At 44.4% G+C, this 17,560-nt stretch overlaps 1 protein-coding gene and 1 long non-coding RNA gene across 16 annotated transcripts in view; one reads left to right on the plus strand and one right to left on the minus strand.

Annotated features, from left to right (window-relative positions):
- TET1 (tet methylcytosine dioxygenase 1) overlaps positions 1-12,056 on the minus strand; it is a 141,225-nt gene extending 129,169 nt beyond the window's left edge. For 12 of the 15 annotated variants that reach the window (XR_014253295.1, XR_014253296.1, XR_014253297.1 and 9 more), the window contains exon 1: positions 909-1,484. The gene's annotated coding sequence lies outside the window, so the exon portion shown is untranslated. Of the gene's footprint in view, positions 1-638; positions 788-908; positions 1,485-11,184 lie in introns of those variants that run through there. The other 3 variants (XM_082424368.1, XM_082424367.1, XM_082424369.1) reach the window with 3 other exon arrangements.
- Positions 103-1,558, plus strand: LOC309642737. Its single transcript, XR_014253353.1, has 2 exons — positions 103-311; positions 1,484-1,558. It is a non-coding gene; the product is annotated as an uncharacterized lncRNA (long non-coding RNA).
- Positions 12,057-17,560: the final 5,504 nt, after the last annotated feature.

Genomic DNA, 17,560 nt, shown 5'->3' on the forward strand with positions numbered 1-17,560 from the left:
GGAGTGTGGGTGAGAGGGAGGGAGGGAGGGAGGGGAGGGGAGGAAGAGAAGAGAGGGGTGAGGGGGAGACGGCGAGAGACCTAGCCCAGCCCCGGCCCCTCACGTGCCGCCCGGCCGGTCCCCGGCACCCGGCTCTGCGGACCTCTCATCCTTGGGGCCCGCTCCGGGATTCCGCCCTAGTGGGACTGATGCGACGGCAAGCCAGCGCGTTCGGCGACCGAGTGGCGCTCCTAAGAGTTTTTAGAAGGCCATTTTGACAGAACACTGTTCTATTACTCCACTCCCTTCTTCCCGGATCAGCGTAACTCCAGGTCAGCCTCTGGCAAGACTCTCCTACTACCTCCACCCCAAAAGCTACGTCCCTGAAGCCCCCTCCCGGGAAAGCTCAAGGAGGCAAGTGCCAAATGTTTTCTCAGGGAACCGGCCCCCTATATCAGCCTAGGGGAAGGAGAAAACTTGTTCGGGGGTGCGCTTGAGCGTGGGACAGCCAGGGTTCCCTACCCGCAACTTGCCCTATGACTCTTCCCTCTCCTCAGCCCGAGGCGCATCAATCGCCGGCCCAGTCAGGCATCCCCCCCGCCCCAGGCCGCACTTGCCCTCCCCCCCAATCCGGTTTCCAGCGGAGCCCGGGGTCCTACCTCGAGGCGCTCCAGCTCTCCCCACCCGGCGCCGCAGCCGCGTCCTCCGGCCGGGGGGCATTGTTTACCACCCGCAACAAAAGCGCCCCAAGCAGCCCTGGGTGGGGGGGTCGCCGCGGGGAGCGGGCCCACCCCCGCGGCCCCGGCGGCCCCGCGGACGCCGAGCCCCGGCCCACGTCCAGCCTCAGCGGTGCACTGTCCCTCGCAACGCCTTCTGGCCTCCGCGTGTGGCTCCCCGGACCCCTGCCCTCTGCCCCAACCCCAACTCACCACTGGTCCCCTCAGGCTCCGAGGGCTGCGCGCGTCCCCCCGGCTCCAAGCCTGCACCAGCCCTCGGGCGAACTTTCCAACTTGCTCTCGTCCCCACAACTTCGGAGCCCGGGGCCCCGGCGGGCGCGAGGGGCGCGGGCGGGCCCCGGGCGAACACCTACCGGCTCCTGGCAGGGTCAGGGCCCGAGCCCCCGGGGTGGGCGACTGCTTCCCAAAGGTCCACAGCGGAAAGGCAGGTAGAGTTGCATGACTGGGGCGGGGCAGGGGGGCGTCCCGGGGGGCAGACCCGGGAGCTGAGGGCCCAGCGGCTGCGCGCACAAAGCGGCGCGGGAGCGGACTGCGCTGCCACTCCCCGCCAGGTCAGCCCCCCGGAGCAGCACTGTCTCCCCAGGACAGACCTCAGGGAGCGAAGCTGGGGCTCTGCCTTCCCTGGACCCTGCACTACTGAGCGAGCGGCAAAACGCGAGCTGGATTTCCCCAAACTGGAGCTGGACTCCTCTCTCGACCCTTACCCCTCCCCTTGGCCCTCCTCTCTCTTGACATTTTTTTTTTTTTTTTTTTTTTTGAGGTCAAAGGAGAGTATTGAAGAGGGAGAGCGTTGTCAACGTTTTCTTGTCCTTATCTTTTCTCCGAGGGACTCTCGGGCTGAGGGTCTCTCAATTGAATGTTTATAGGTACATTAATGGGACGCCAGGTCAGAGATGACACCATTGAGGCATATCTGCGTCGCGAGCAATGGAAAACTGCTCTCAACACCTTAGAGAGAAGCCAGAGGAGGGTTGTGTTCCCTTGACTCAGAGCTTGATGTCTGCAAAGGTCGTCATAACATTTTTGTTAGTTATTTGCCCCCGTACTTTGGCGGTATTCACTTTATGGATGAAGAAATGAAGGCACAGGAAGAAGTAAGTTTTTATCATTAGGAGGAATAACCAGTAGCATTATGCCAAAATTAAGACTGACTGGGGCATCTGAATTTCTCCCTAAGTGTTTGATGGCTGTTGCTTCTTCCAGCAGTCAGTTATTAAACAGATCTGGGAATCCAGATCTTCAATGGAGTCACAGTGGTAAGGAAAATGCTGTTCATGGAACAATCATTCCTCCCAGGTCAAACTTCAATGGAAGGGAAAGATTCCTTCTATCATTGCCTTCCACACCATTCTACCCCCATTCTGCACATAATTTTTATTCTTTGTTATACCTGCATTAATAAGCATAACCAGATTGTTCTTTTGAGAAAGATTCCTAAACTTTCAACCTTTCTCACTGATCGATTCATTCAAACTTATTATTGAGTTAGAAGCTAGGCCTACAGAGTTAAATGCAATTTGCTTCCTACCCAGGAGGAACACATTCTGGGTTTGCAAGCAGAACAAACTAATGGCTGCACTACAGTGTTTTCAGTGCTACAGTCAGATAAATACATTGATTGGAGAAAGAAATGTGGTGTTTTTTTTTTTTTTTTTTTTGAAATGTGGTGTTTAAAATAAATCTTATCTGAAAAAAGGGACTCTTCTCAGTCATTGTTTCCAAAAGGCTAATTGCTAATATCTTGTCAGAGTTTGACTCAAAACTTGATTTTCTTAAAGAACAAAAGGAGAGACTATCATGTAATAGCAATATCTTGGCTTTTGTCAATTAATTGAAATGATTAACTTAAAAAAGTATTGAAATGGGAAAATCACACAAAGATGTAGAAAAATGACCATGGTGGGACTTCCCTGGTGGTCCAGTGGTAAAGAATCCGCCTTACAATGCAGGGGACGCGGGTGCGATCCCTGGTCAAGGAACTAAGATCCCACATGCCCTGGGGCAAGTAAGCCCTCACGCCACTAAGCTCGTGGGCCTCAACTAGAGAGCCCGTATGCCACAAACTATAGAGCCCACGTGCCCTGGAGCCTGCGCACCACAACTAGAGAAGAGAAAACCTGCACACAACTGGAGAGAAGCCTGTGTGCCGCAATGAAAGATCCCACATGCCTCAACAAGGATCCCATGTGCCGCAACTAAGACCAGGCACAGCCAGAAATAAATAAAATAAATTTAAAAAAAATTGACCATGGCAATGCTTATTCTCTTCATTCCATAAATATTAGTTGAGTCCATACCATGTGCCAGGCACAGTTCCATACTTTGGGGAAACAGCAGTGAGCAAAATGAAACCTCTGCTCTTGTGGTGCTTGCATTCAATCACGGAACGGGGCCAGGAGAATAAAAAAGGCTAGAAAGCAGAATACATATAGTGTGTCAGATGGTGATGGTCAGAGGGAGGGGAAGAAAAGCAGAGAAGGGGACAGGGAGTGCTGGGGAAGGCTGCAATTTTAAATACAACGAACAGCTCATGGAATAGATCTGAAAGAGATTAAGGAAGGAAACCGGGGAAGATTTTATGCTTAGGAAGGAGCAAGTGCAAAGGCCCTGAAGGTAGGTTTGTGTCTGTGGCAACACAACAATTTCACTGTATTTCACAATGGTAAAAAAAATTGGAAACTGTAAGTGCCCATAAAAAAAAAAAAATAGATAACTCCCACTGACCAAGTCTGAGACAATTTTTAGTTTGGAAAAGAAGTTTAGCTTGGAAAAACAAATTTGGAAGTCATCAGCATGTAGATGACATTGAAAGCCACCTTGGCATCTGAGACTTAAACATAGCACCTAGCAACGTCATGTCCATCTGAACCTGTTAGAAAAGGGGTCTGATAATTATAACAGAAACTAAAAGGTTGAACAAGTCATGGGAAGCTAAACAATAACATGAGGTGTCTACCCAAGGAGAAAAAAAGAAAATGCAATTCTTTCCAGTCCTCAATATCAAAGAATACATGTTTAAGCAATTTCCCACTATCCTTATCTATTCTTTCTTAATAACAAAACAAGAATTCCTGTCTTATTTCAAAACACCTCTCTAGGAAAGAGATGTGAAAATACACATAAGGTGAGTATTGGAACTGTGCTTATATAGCTTCCTAAATACATAACTGTACTTTCATCTTAGCTGCCCTGCTTACTAATTACCTTAGGCAGTGTCCTAGGGAAAAATATATACTCCCCTCAAACACACACACACACACACACAAACACACACACACACACGGTTTCTTTCCTAAGGAATATAATCTCCACTGACAAAAAAAGAACTTTTTTATTCCATTGGAAAAATTTCTTAAATTGGCAATACTAAGTGTTGATGAGGAACTCTTACACATTCCTAGTAGTATAAATGGTACAAACAAATAAGAAAGGCAAACTTATGATTCTCTATAAAGACAGCAGGGATAGATAAATAATATAATAGTAGGTAGGAAAACGTTAATAGTCTCTTGGTGATCTGGGACACTACAATCTACAAGGTCCTGGAAGAGCAGGGGAGGCTGGGCAAGATAAACCTGCAATAATAGCTCAGCATTGAAAAAGATACAACGCAGTCAATTCTGCTAGGAGTCCAAGAGGGCAAGGAAAACTTAAAGTAGAAAAGACCCAAGGGAATTCTCAGAGAATTTGCACGGAGCAGGTTTGCAGGAATTGGTATTTACTGGTCAGTTTACTGGCAGACACAGACTTAAGGTCTTTTTCTCACTCAAGCTTCTAAATTGAATCCAAAGATTGTCAAGAATACACAGGATACATACAATACATGGTAGGTACAAACCAAAAGACACCTCAGTAGAGTAGGTGGAAGAGGAAATCAAATTGATACTGTGAGGGAGAAAAAAAAATTGGGATTGCCAGAATTGGTTTCGGAAGGAATTGGAAAAATTAGCATACCTTCGTAGTAACTGTAGAGCATGAAGATATAGTCTAGTTATGATAATGAAACAGGATCTTTTATAATATAGTCAGCTTCCAAAAGGACCGTATATCAAATCAAGAACTTGAGTGTGATCAAGTATGGTTTTGGTGAAAACTCCTTCCCTACTTCCTATGACAAGATAGGCCATTTTCTCCATTTATGCCTTGTCCAGCAACTTTAATGGTAAGCTTTCCAACCCACTAATTAATTTGTCCACTTAACCTCTCCCAAACTCAACCTGGAAGCACCCTGACTTGACTTCTATATCCCCATCATTCATGTTCTCTGCTGCTTGCAAGCGGCAGAATTCTGTGGGAGCCTTAGCCAGCTTTGAAATCTTAAGACCTAAATCTGCCTGAGGTCTTTATTTCTCCTCAGCAATCCCTATTTTGGAAGATTTTGAGTATCCTCCTGCCATGGGACCTGTTCTAAGCCTTCCTATGCCTCACCTCCAAAGCTGCCCATAGCCCAGGCTGTCAAGAGAGGCCCTCAAGGGACTTTCCTGGCGGTCCACTGGCTAAGACTCTGCCCTTCCACTGCAGGGGTCAGGGAAATAAGAAACTAAGAAACTAAGATCTCACATGCCAAGTGCTGCGGCCAAAAAAAAAAAGGCCCTCAAGAAATAGGTTTCTTTTTTTCTTCTTCAGTTTTATTGAAATATAAATGACATACAGCACTGTGTAAGTTTAAGGTGTACAGCATAATGATTTGATTTACATACATCATGAAATGATGACCACAATAAGTTTAGTGAACCTTTATCTCATATAGATACAAAATAAAAGAAAAAACAATATTTTTTCCTTGTGATGAAAACTCTTAAGATATACTCTCCTAACAACTTTTATATTTGATGTACAGCAGTGTTATATTTATCATGTTGTACATTATATCTCCAGTACTTATTTATCTTATAACTGGAAGTTTGTACCTTTTGACCACCTTCACCCAATTCCCCCTCCCCCCTCCCCCCACTCCCCACTCCTGGTAACCACAAATCTGATCTCCTTTTCTATGAGTTTGTTTGTTTGTTTTTGAAGTGTAATTGACCTACAACACTATGTTAGTTCCTGGTGCACAGTATTTCTATACATTACAAGATGATCACAATAGATTTCTTATTAACCTTTCCCTCCCTTGCTCAACAGCACAATTTCCTTCCTTACCTGAAGTTTCTTCCCTGTTATGGGGCTGTCCATTATCTTGTGCCCTTTAGCTTAGTCTCCATGCTACTTTTTTTTTTTTTTTTTTTTTAGGCTGTGCTGGGTCTTCATTGCAATGCGCGGGCTTCTCTAGTTGCAGTGCCCGGGCTCAGTAGTTGTGGCATGCAGGCTTAGTTGTGGTAGGTGGGATCTTGGTTCCCCAACAAGTGATCGAACCCGGGCCCCTTGCATTGAGAGTGCAGAGTTTTAACCACTGGACTACCAGGGAAGTCCCTCCATGCTACTTTATTTAAGCAGTTTTTACTACATTAATGAGCCCTTCCTTCTAGCATCTTCAGTCTCTTCTTTATTAGCACCTTCTTCTCTGCTGTCTAGGGGTTGTCCATGTTTATCATGCCCAGGTCATGCCTTTGCTTGACCTTGCTCTCCCATCTACCTTTAGCCCTATTTCTCTCCATGACAAATTCTGTTTCTTGCTGTTTCTTGTTCCTATAACATCTGTTTATTTCTGAGTCCACTGACCTACTCTCCTGACATTACATTCACAACACAGCTTCATTCTCTTTTTTTCCCCCTACATTTTGAAATTCCTCAGTCCTGGAATTCTGTGACACCTATAGGCCATCCTGGTTCTCCTCCTATAAGTCCAACCAAAATGCCTTCACCATCTTCTTTCTCTGGATGCTTCCTTCTTCAGACCTCTCTTGGCACTGCAAACACTTCGAGACTCCTGGTCCAGCCGAAGACTTCCAAAGCTGACTCTCCAGCCATGAATGAATGGGGTTTTTTTTGGTTTTGTTTTGTTTTAACTTTTTGGCCTCACCCCGTGGCATGTGGGATCTTAGTGTCCCGACCAGGGATCCAACTTGCGACCCCTGCATTGGAAGCACGGAGTCTTAACCACTGGACCGCCAGGGAAGTCCCCAGCCCTGAAGGTTTTGCTCTGTAACTGCAGCCCATTATCTCTAACCCCTGAAGAACTGTGCTGTGTTCCTGACCTCTTTTTTTGCATTTTTCACCTGAGACATTCTGGGACCTGCTCCGCTGATTCTTCCTTCTTGTTGCCTCATACATCGTGACCTCTACATAGTAGGCACATTAAAAACAACTGACTGAATTATTCCTGAATGTTTTCTTCCTCCCCTCTGAGAATTCATTTAAAGCTGTCTTGATTATCTGGTGAGTCTGTTCTAACAAACATACTTTCTCCAGCTCTGTGAATAGAGGGGATGAAAAAGTTGGGACAGATACAGGTCTGCCTGGAATGTCCTTCTCCCTCCGGTTCCATCCTCTCCTTCCTCTACATTATTCTCATTCTTGCCAACCTGGCAAACTTATCTTCATCCCTCAAAACCCAGCTCACAAAACTCCTTGTCTGTGAAGCCTCATGTAATAACCCAGGCGGAATTAGGAGCTTCATAGCTCTCTCCACACTGCTTCTGCAGCAGCCCCAGACCTCTGTCATAGCACTTCTGACACACTCCACTCCAGTTACCAAACCGTATGTCTCTCAAAGGACTTATCTTCCTTTTTTTATATTCCCAGTGCTAGCTCAGGACTTAGCACAAAGCAGATACCCAATAGCTCAAGAAACTTTGTTAAATGCCTCTCAGAGGACTTCCCTGGTGGCACAGTTGGTGAGAATCCACCTGCCAATGCAGGGGACACGGGTTCGAGCCCTGGTTCTGGAAGATCCCACATGCTGTGGAGCAACGAAGCCCGTGCGCCACAGCTACTGAGCCTGCATGCCACAATGAAGAGTAGCCTCTGCTCGCCACAACTAGAGAAAGCCCATGCGCAGCAACGAAGACCCAACGCAGCCAAAAAGTTTAAAAATAAATAAATAAATGCCTCTCAGAGGTCCTTTTTAAACTCTGTGACTGCGATTATGTAATTCTATATATTTGCACAAATGAGGCTAATTTCTTGATAAACTTCACAGTGTCACAATACCTTAAACCTGACAGAAAATGGAAAGCACCTACTACAGGCTCACACAAAGCTGGGACTCTGTGGGTCCCTTTCCCATTCCCTCCTCTTATATATAAGAGGCATTTCAAAAATAGTTATCATTGTCTTAAAGGTTTCTAAGGCCTTCATCATCTGTAGAATTCTATTATTTAAAATCCACTGACAACTCAGTTCCTCCAGGAAATTGTTCTTAAACAACCCCACCAAACACAGATAACCTCTGAATTATCACCTCTCCTCAGCATTCATGAAGAATAGTGTTGAACTTTATTAATTTGTACTCACTGATTATGTAATTTTGACTCTGCTCATTAGTATTGCATATGTCAATATTTTGTTCCCCCAACTATGTGAAAGCTTAAGGGTAAGACTCATATCTTCTATTTTTTTTGTGTCTTATCTTTTTATAGGACCTAGTACTATAATACCCTCAATAAATATTGCTGACAGGTCAAATACTGACTGACAGAAGCAATTGGATAATATCTCCAAAGTGTTTTTATCTTCTCAGAGAAAAACACTAAGTAAATCCATCAGTGTTATTATTGCTCAAGTGTGTGAATAACAATTGCTACCGTTGATTGAGTAATGTCTTTACACATTATACTATGCTTTCTAAATAAACATGGCTTTAAGTTGTAACGTAAATGCCCCAAACTTCCAAATTTACCTCTCTAGACTGAATCCCATTGCTCCAGACGTTTCTTTTTTTTTGGACGTGCCTGCGGGATTTTAGTTCCCCGACCAGGGGTTGAACCCGTGCCCCTTGCAGTGGAAATGCGGCGTCCTAACCACTGGACAGCCAGGGAATTCCCAGAATATTTCAGCTTAGATCCTTCATAGACATCTTAAACTCAACGTTTCCAATACTACATTACTCTTAAAACACTCCTTTCCATTGGCTTCTATCCTACCCCCCCACCCCCTCACCCACACACATCTCTAGCTACCCCTCTATCTCCTTTACCGCCTCATCATTCTCCAACTGGCCATTAGGTGTTGCAGTTACTCAAGGCTGAGTTCTAGGTTCTCACTCTCTCTCTTTAGGCTTGACTTACTAATATTATATCTTCAGCCCGGGCTGCTCCTTATATATTCTACTCTTTAATATTTCCTCTTGGATGTCTCTGAGGCCTCCGCATACTCAGTGTGTCCCAACCAAGCAACTCATCCTCTCCCCTGTCCTTCCGCTTTGCCCTAAAGCAACAACAAACTGATCCTCTTCCAGTGATTCCTGCCTCAGTGAGTCCATCCAGTCGTGTTTTTTGTGGGTTTCTTTTTGGCCGCGCCACGTGGCTTGTGGGATCTTAGTTCCCTGACCAGGGATCGAACCCATGCCCCCTGCAGTGGAAGCACGGAGTCCTAACCACTGGAATGCCAGGGAATTCCCCATCCAGTCATGTAAACCAGGAACCTAGGAATTATCTTTATCTCCCTTTCCTCACCCCCTAATTGAATCCATCACCAAGTTCTGTCCATTTCATCACTTCAGTGTGTCTCAAATCCATCTTCTTCCCTCCACTCCCATGGCCTGTACTCTAGACCAGTTGCCACATCTTGCAATAGTGTGCTCACGTCCACTTTTGTCCTTATTCCATTGTCCAAGCCATGAGCAGAATGATCATTTTGAAATACACACCTCACCATGTCAACCACAGCTTAATACTGGCTTCATATTGCTTTAGGAAAATGTCAAGACTCCTACAGGGGCTACAAGGCTGCCAGTGGCTGTAAGACTTGACCTATTTCTCTATCTCATCTTATATGATAAACATCCTAGTTCTTCTCACTCCAGTCTCAGTGGCTTTCTTCTGTAATTACAAACCAATAATTCCACTCTTGTAAACCAGTAAATTTCATTTGCAGAAAAGTTTCATTTTAGGCAAAGCAAGCACTTTACAGTTCTTCAGTCTAGCAGCTCCCTCTATTGTCTTACACATTTGTCAATGTGAGTGACCTGCCTGAAGCCTGGAAGGACATAGCATGGTAATGTATTTGAAGTTGTGATCAGACCCTTGAAGACACCAAACTCTTCCACCATAAGCTCTGTTTCTTTTTTCTGGAATGCTTTTTCTTTTTCCTTTCCTCAGTTAAGCCCTAGTCATTCTTCACCTTTGGGTTCAAGTATCATTTCCTTAAGGAAGTCTTCTCTAAACTGGTTTAGGTCAATCCCTGTTTTATGGTCTTTTTTTTTTTTTTTTGGCCGCGCTGTGCAGCATGTGGGAACTTAGTTCCCCAAAGTACTTATTCCAGTTTAAATTTTACATAAATTTCTGTGGTTACTTGATTAAGATCTCTTTCCCACTAGAATATAAGCTCCCTGAAGTGCAGGAACCAAGTTTTTATTTACTATTGTATATTTGATGCCTAGCACCTGTACAAGAAATACGTGATGAACCACAACAAAAATAAATTAGATCAGTTCTCTAAATAATTTCCAGTTCATTGCTATATCTAATTGTAACTACACTGAGATGATGTAGTTCCTCTTCTGAAATATTCAGAAAACTCTTACTCATTTTTCAAGGCTCAGCTCAACTCTCTAGGTCTTCTTAATTTCCCCCCACAACCCCACCCCAAGAGAACTGGTCTCTTCCCTCTTTGCTCCTTATAGTACTCTATGCATACCCTTAATACTGGACAGATACTGACAAATTATACTTACTTTTTTGTAACTGCTTGCTCTCTTACAAAAGTCTTTGTAGGAATTTTATCTTATTTTCATAGCTTGACCATCTAACATAACACCTGGCGCACAGTAGGTGGAGAGTAAATATGTATGGATTGAAAGAATAATGATCTGTTCTGCAGGTCTAGGGGTGCACATACAAAGGAAGTGAAAGGAATATAGCACATATTATGTGCTGTGCACTGTGGTAGGTCCTTTGTCTAAATGATTTTATTTGATATCCATATCATATCTGGGGGATCACCCATATTTTTACAGGTTAGAAACTGAATATCAGGTATTTATTGTCTTTAAGATCACTTACAGGACCTCCCTGGTGGAGCAGTGTTTAAGAATCTGCCTGACAATGCAGGGGACACGGGTTCAAGCCCTGGTCTGGGAAGATCCCACATGCTGCGGAGCAACTAAGCCCATGCTGCGCCACAACTGCTGAGCTCGTGCTCTAGAGCCCACAAGCCACAACTACTGAGCCCGTGTGCTGCAACTACTGAAGCCCACGCACCTAGAGCCCGTGCTCCGCAACAAGAGGAGCCACCTCAATGAGAAGCCGGTGCACCACAATGAAGAGTAGCCCCCGCTCACTGCAACTAGAGAAAGCCCATGCACAGCAACGCAGATCCAAGGCAGCCAAAAAATAAATAAAATTTAGAAAAAAAGATCACTTACCTACTAAGTAGAGAAACAGACATTCAATGTTTCTGTTCTTTTTCACTATACTCTGTTAGAAACTTAATGTACAGCTTTGGAGGACTGTAGAAAAAGATTTGATTAAAAAATGTCACTTTTCATTTTTTGAATACCAGATTACTAATGCCGTAATAAAAAAGAAACCTGAAGCTGTTTCCTAAAATTCCTGCTTTCCTGATTAAACTTTATCTCATGTTCACAAACTTTTTCAACTGTACACTAGCCATGGAAAGCTGACGGCACAACTTAAGCATATCTAATATTATTTCTAGAGTCAAAAATAATAAGAATCATCTTTATCTTATGCAATTTCTTAAGATCTAATTACCTAAGGTCAAAACATAACCAAAGTATGCTTTTAAAAAAAATCAGGGAGTTCCCTGGTGGCCTACTGGTTAGGATTCCAGGCTTTCACTGCCGTGGCCCAGGTTCAATCCCTGGTTGGGGAACTGAGATCCCACAAGCTGTGCAGCTCCACCAAAAAAAAAAAAAAAAAATCAAACCATATAAAAGAGTGTACAAATGCTACTAAAGGAGCAAAGATCATGTGTTATATATCGGATAAATTATATATGACTCCAAAATTATTTAAATTATAAGGCATCTGTGATATATGATGCTTATTCCTGGTAAATATAAGTAAATAAATGTTAATGATCTGTGGTCTAAAAGAGACTACCTAGCCTAACTTAAAGATAGCTAAGGAAATTCCCTGGTGGTCCAGTGGTTAGGACTCTGGGCTTCCATTACAGGGGGCACGGGCTAGATCCCTGGTCGGGAAACTAAGATCCTGCAAGCCGCACAGTGTGGCCAAAAGTAAATAAATAAATAAATAAATAAATAAATAAATAAATAAATAAATAAATAAATAAATAAATAAATAAAATAAAGATAGCTAAGGTCCATGACAATGTTTATTAAAATGGAGCCTCCCCTTGATTTTGGGAGGCCCAGGTCGGAGTGGGGGTTGGGGGAAGGTGTAATGCCCCCGCGGCAGGGACGACCCCCTGTCCCCGGCTGGCCTAGCCTACTCAAACCTGGTATATGAGTGGGTAAAGGCGGCCATCTTTTTCAGCATCGTCAACACCGTTGCAACCACTTGGACCCTCCCCAGCCTCCCAAGTTCATCACAGCACTATGTCTTCGTGGAATCGCACTTTGACAGTGGCATCAACAACTGGCTTTGCATGTACATGTATGACCACATTGGTGGGGAGCACTCTGTGGTCATTCCAGAGTTGGGGGCCAATGTGGCCACATTTGACATCACCACTCTGTGGCTTGGGCCTTGTGATAATGCCTACCTGTGGTCATGTCTTAACTGCTTTGGCCTCAACTTTGAGCTCTGGGTACAGAAACTGGCAGAGTGGGGGTCCCTAGCGCAAATTGAGGCCTCTCTGTGGGAGCAGATGTCCCGCAGGGTCTCAGCCATCTTTGGGGCCATGAACTTCTGGGCCATCATCATGTACAACCTTGTAAGCCTGAGCAGCCTTGAGTTCACAGAGCTGGTCGCCCAGTGCCTGCTACTCACAGGGTTCCCCCAGACCACACTGGCCATCCTGTTTGTCACCTACTGGGGTGTCCAGCGGGTGAAAGAGAGAGAACGAACCCTGGTGCTGGAGGAGGAGCAGAAGCAGGACAAAGAGAAGCTGGAATAGTAGGGAGGGGGACGGGCTCTTCTCAGCTACTCCTGCGCCCAGGTCTAGGCCAGGCCAGGTGGGGCCTGACTAATATAATAAAAGACTTTTCTGGACTTCCCTGGTGGCGCAGTGGTTGAGAATCTGCCTGCCAATGCAGGGGACGTGGGTTCGAGCCCTGGTCCGGGAAGATCCCACATGCTGCGGAGCAGCTGAGCCCGTGAGCCACAACTACTGAGCCTGTGCATCTGGAGCCTGTGCTCCACAACAAGAAAGGTCGTGATAGTGACAGGCCCGCGCACTGCGATGAAGGGTGGCCCTCGCTCGCCGCAACTGGAGAAAGCCCTCGCACAGAAAGGAAGACCCAATGCAGCCATAAATAAATAAATAAAAATTAAAAAAAAAAAAACTTTTCTACCACGAACAACAACAACAACAATATAATAAAAGGCACATTGATTTACTCCTGTTTCATGAAATGTCAGGGTATGTGTGGGGTTGGGTGAAACTTTCAAAGAAGGCTTTTTACATTTATTTATTTATTTATTTATTTAAGCCGCGCCCTATGGCATGTGGGATCTTAGTTCCCCTACCAGGGAAAGAACCTGTGCCCTCTGCATTAGGAGTGTGGAGTCTTAACCACTGGATTGCCAGGGAAGTCCCCAAAGAAGGCTTTTTAGGTAGTTATTGCTATATCCAGTCTTTATGGTATTCATGTATTGCCCATATTTTTAAAAAAACTGCCTGGGACATCCCTGGTGGTCCCGTGGTTAAGACTTCGCCTTCCACTGCAGGGGGTGCGGGTTCAATCCCTGGTCAGAGAGCTAAGATCCCGCATGCCTCAATGGTCAAAAAACCAAAACATAAAACAGAAGCAGGGGCTTCCCTGGTGGCGCAGTGGTTAAGAATCCGCCTGTCAATGCAGGGGACACGGGTCCGAGCCCTCGTCCGGCAAGATCCCACATGCCGCGGAGCAAGCAAGCCCGTGCGCCACAACTACTGAGCCTGCGCTCTAGAGCCTGTGAGCCGCAACTACTGAAGCCCGCGTGCCTAGAGCCCGTGCTCTGCAATAAGGGAAGCCTGCGCACCGCCACGAAGAGTAGCCCCCGCTCGCCGCAACCAGAGAAAGCCTGCGCGCAGAAACAAAGACCCAACGCAGCCAAAATAAATAAATAAATAAATTTATATTAAAAAAAGAACAACAAAAAACAGAAGAAGTATTGTAACAAATTCAATGAAGACTTTTTAAAAAAATTTATTTATTTATTTATGCCTGCATTGGGTCTTCGTTGCTGCGCGTGGGCTTTCTCTGGTTGCGGCGAGCGGGGGCTACTCTTCGTTGCGGTGCGCATGCTCCTCATTGCGGTGGCTTCTCTTGTTGCAGAGCTCAGGCTCTAGGCGCACAGGCTTCAGTAGTTGTGGCTCACGGGCTTAGTTGCTCCGTGGCATGTGGGATCTTCCTGGACCAGGGCTCGAACCCGTGTTCCCTTCATTTGCAGGCAGATTCTCAACCACTGCACCACCAGGGAAGTCCCAAACCAGTCCCTCTTTCTGTTTTCCCTCTTCTGTTAATGGTCCATCAAGTCTTTTAACCACCTTAGCAAAAAACTTTGCATCAGTTTTGACTTATCCTATTCCTTGCCTTCCATATTTAATTCCTTAGCAAGCCCAGAAGGTGCTATCTCCTCCATCCATTTTCTTTCTGATTATGTTTTCATGCTCTCACCAACTCTCTTGCCTGGATTATTGCAAAAGCTTCCTAACTGGCTTCTTTACTGTCAGATCTGTCAGTGACTGTCTTCCCAATTATTGTATTCATCTCTCCCTGATTAAGTCTTCCAAAACATAGCTGTCACCAGTTTCTTATTAGCCACTAAATTAAGTCTAAACTCTTTAGCCCAAGATTGAAACTGTTCACGATATAACCTTGACCTATTTCTCTAATGTTATTGGTCAGTGGTCTGCCATACAAGTGTTGGGGAGTCAAGGAGAGGGGGGTCAAGAATCTTAAGACAGGCAAACTGGACAATTCTTTGTTCTTTGACCAAGCTGAGTTTCCTTATTTGTGTGTGTGTGTGTGTGTTTGTGTGTATGTGCACCTGTGCATGCGTGTGTATACATGTATGTGTGTTTGCCCTGGCCCATGCTTGGCTGTGTCAAAAGCCTGTTCAATTACTTCCTTCCCTCATGATCTCTGACAAACATGGTCTGTCTTTCTTCTGCATCCCTACTTTTTATTTGTGTATGTTATTTATTTTACTATTAGGTTCACATTCATTCCATGAAATAGTACATTCATTGAGGGAAGGGATTCATTTTTCTCCATTTCTTTAGCCTCTGGCCACTAGTTGCTATCTATTCTAGCAGTGAAAGACAGACATAGAAAGGCTTGGTCTTTAAGTAGAGCCACCATTGTATATCATCTATTCAGAGTCAAGTGACATATCAAATGAACAAAACAGATAATTCCTACCTTCATGGAGCTTACATTCTAGTGGGGGGAAACTAATAATAAAAACATTTTATATATATTATAAGCACTGGTAAATGCTGTGGAAAAAATTAAAGGAGAGAAAAGAGATAGTGAGTTTTGGTAGGGGTGAGGGTGGAGTGGGTAGTAATTTTAAATATTACAGCCAGAAAAGGTATCCTTGAGAAGCTTACATTTGTGGAAAACCTGAAGAAGGATATAGAAAGAGGAAGTTACATGGAATATCTAGGGGAAAAGTAGTACAGGTGGAAAGAACAGCATGTGCAGAGGCCCTGAGGGAATCATGCCAGGTATTTATGAGGAACAAAGAAGCCAGTGTGACTGAAGGAAGTTCTAGGAGTTGAGGCCAGAGATATAACAGGAAACCAGTAGACCATTTTAAGAATTCCCCCAAGTGATATGGGAAGCCATTGAAGGGTTTGGGGATAAGGTGTGACAAGATTTGTTTTAGGTTTTAAAGAATTGCTTTGGCTGCCATATTAGGAACGAAAGTAGGAAGCAAGAGAAAGCAGGGAGATTAATTAGGAAATTACTCAAGGTTTATGGACTGAGGTTGGAGTTGTGATTTAATGAAATGAGGAAAGGTTGCAGGAGTAGCATGTTTGGGAAAGAAGATGAGGAATTTTGTTTTGGATATGATAAATAGATGCCAGTTAGATATACAGGTGGAGATGTGGGAAATATGGATCAATAGATTTGGAGAGTGGGTGGGAAGGGCTGGAGATTAGGAGTCATCCCAATGACTACATATAAATGGTAGTTAAAACTCTGAGGTTGGGTAAGATCTCTGAGAGTGAGTGTAATAACATCTGTAGGTTGAGTAGTTTAGTTGTAACCAGCTGAGTAGAGAAGAAATAATTGGATGTTTAAGTCACTAGACTTGTCGGTTATCATGTATATAAACTTTCCATCCTAGGTCTGGATTGAGTTTTGGAGTTGAGGGCCATTACGTGATAAATTAAATCTGTAAGGTGCATCTCATTTGAAACAGAAATGGATTAGAAGAGATACCAGTACAGCTTACAGGACAGGGGAAAAATACACATTAGCACTAGGAGCTGGGACAGCTTTACTAGTTACGTAATATGAAAGCATAGACCTTTCTCTTTTTTTTGTTACATAAAAAAACCTGGGGACTTCCCTGGTGGCGCAGTGGTTAAGAATCCGCCTGCCAATGCAGGGGACACAGGTTCGAGCCCTGGTCTGGAAAGATCCCACATGCCGCGGAGCAACTAAGCCCGTGTGCCACAATTATGAGCCTGCGCTCTAGAGCCTGTGAGCCACAACTACTGAAGCCCGCGTGCCTAGAGCCTGAGCTCTGCAACAAGAAGCCTGTGCACCACAGCAAAGAGTAGCCTCTGCTCGCCACAACTAGAGAAAGCCCGTGCACAGCAAAAAAGACCCAACTCAGCCAAAAATAAATAAACAAACAAACAAAAAACCTTAGGGAGGTTGTTCTTGTACTTTTTTATTGTAATAAAACATACTTCAGGGATTACCTGGCAGTCCAGTGGTTACGACTCTGCACTTCCACCACAGGGGGCACGGGTTCAATCCCCGGTTACTCCGCAAGCCGCACGGCCAAAAAATAATAATAATAAAAAATAAAATTACTCTTTTAACCATTTTTAAGTGTACAATTCAGTAGTGTTAATTACATTCACAATGTTGTGCAACCATCCCCACTTTTGGGAGCTTTCAATTCTTCACATTAGACATGCAAATTATTAATAATGATATTATTATATGGGTCTGTATTTTCTGGTAGAAATTGAATATTGGGAACATGGGAAAAAATAAATTTGAAATCTGGACTCATCATTAATGATAAATGTCGGCTAGAAACACCTTGCAGAGGCATATCCATAGAAGGAGAAAGTGGGGACCAGTGTCAATAATAGGGAAGATTGGAGTAAGTATTAACGAAAATTATAATAGGTAATTTCTGAAAAAGAAGATAAAAGTTCAGAACAACTTTGGTCACAAAGAATAGGAATGAATTTTGCTCAAGCTGGAGGTGATGAGGGACGCACAGTAAGAGAATAGTGCTGGGTAAGGGGTGGTTTGAAAAAAATAGTCTTGTAATACAGCGGGGTCAGGGAGAAGAAACTGGGAGGTTCCTGAGAGTTTAGGAGTTGGTGGGGAGTAAAGCGGTGGAATTTGAGAGCTAAGCACAAAGCACAGATTCAGAAAGTCCTGGCAAGGCAGAAGTATTTGTGTAATTCAT

This window comes from Balaenoptera physalus, assembly GCF_965194825.1.
Source record: "Balaenoptera physalus genome assembly, chromosome: 14".
Taxonomy (NCBI): domain Eukaryota; kingdom Metazoa; phylum Chordata; class Mammalia; order Artiodactyla; family Balaenopteridae; genus Balaenoptera; species Balaenoptera physalus.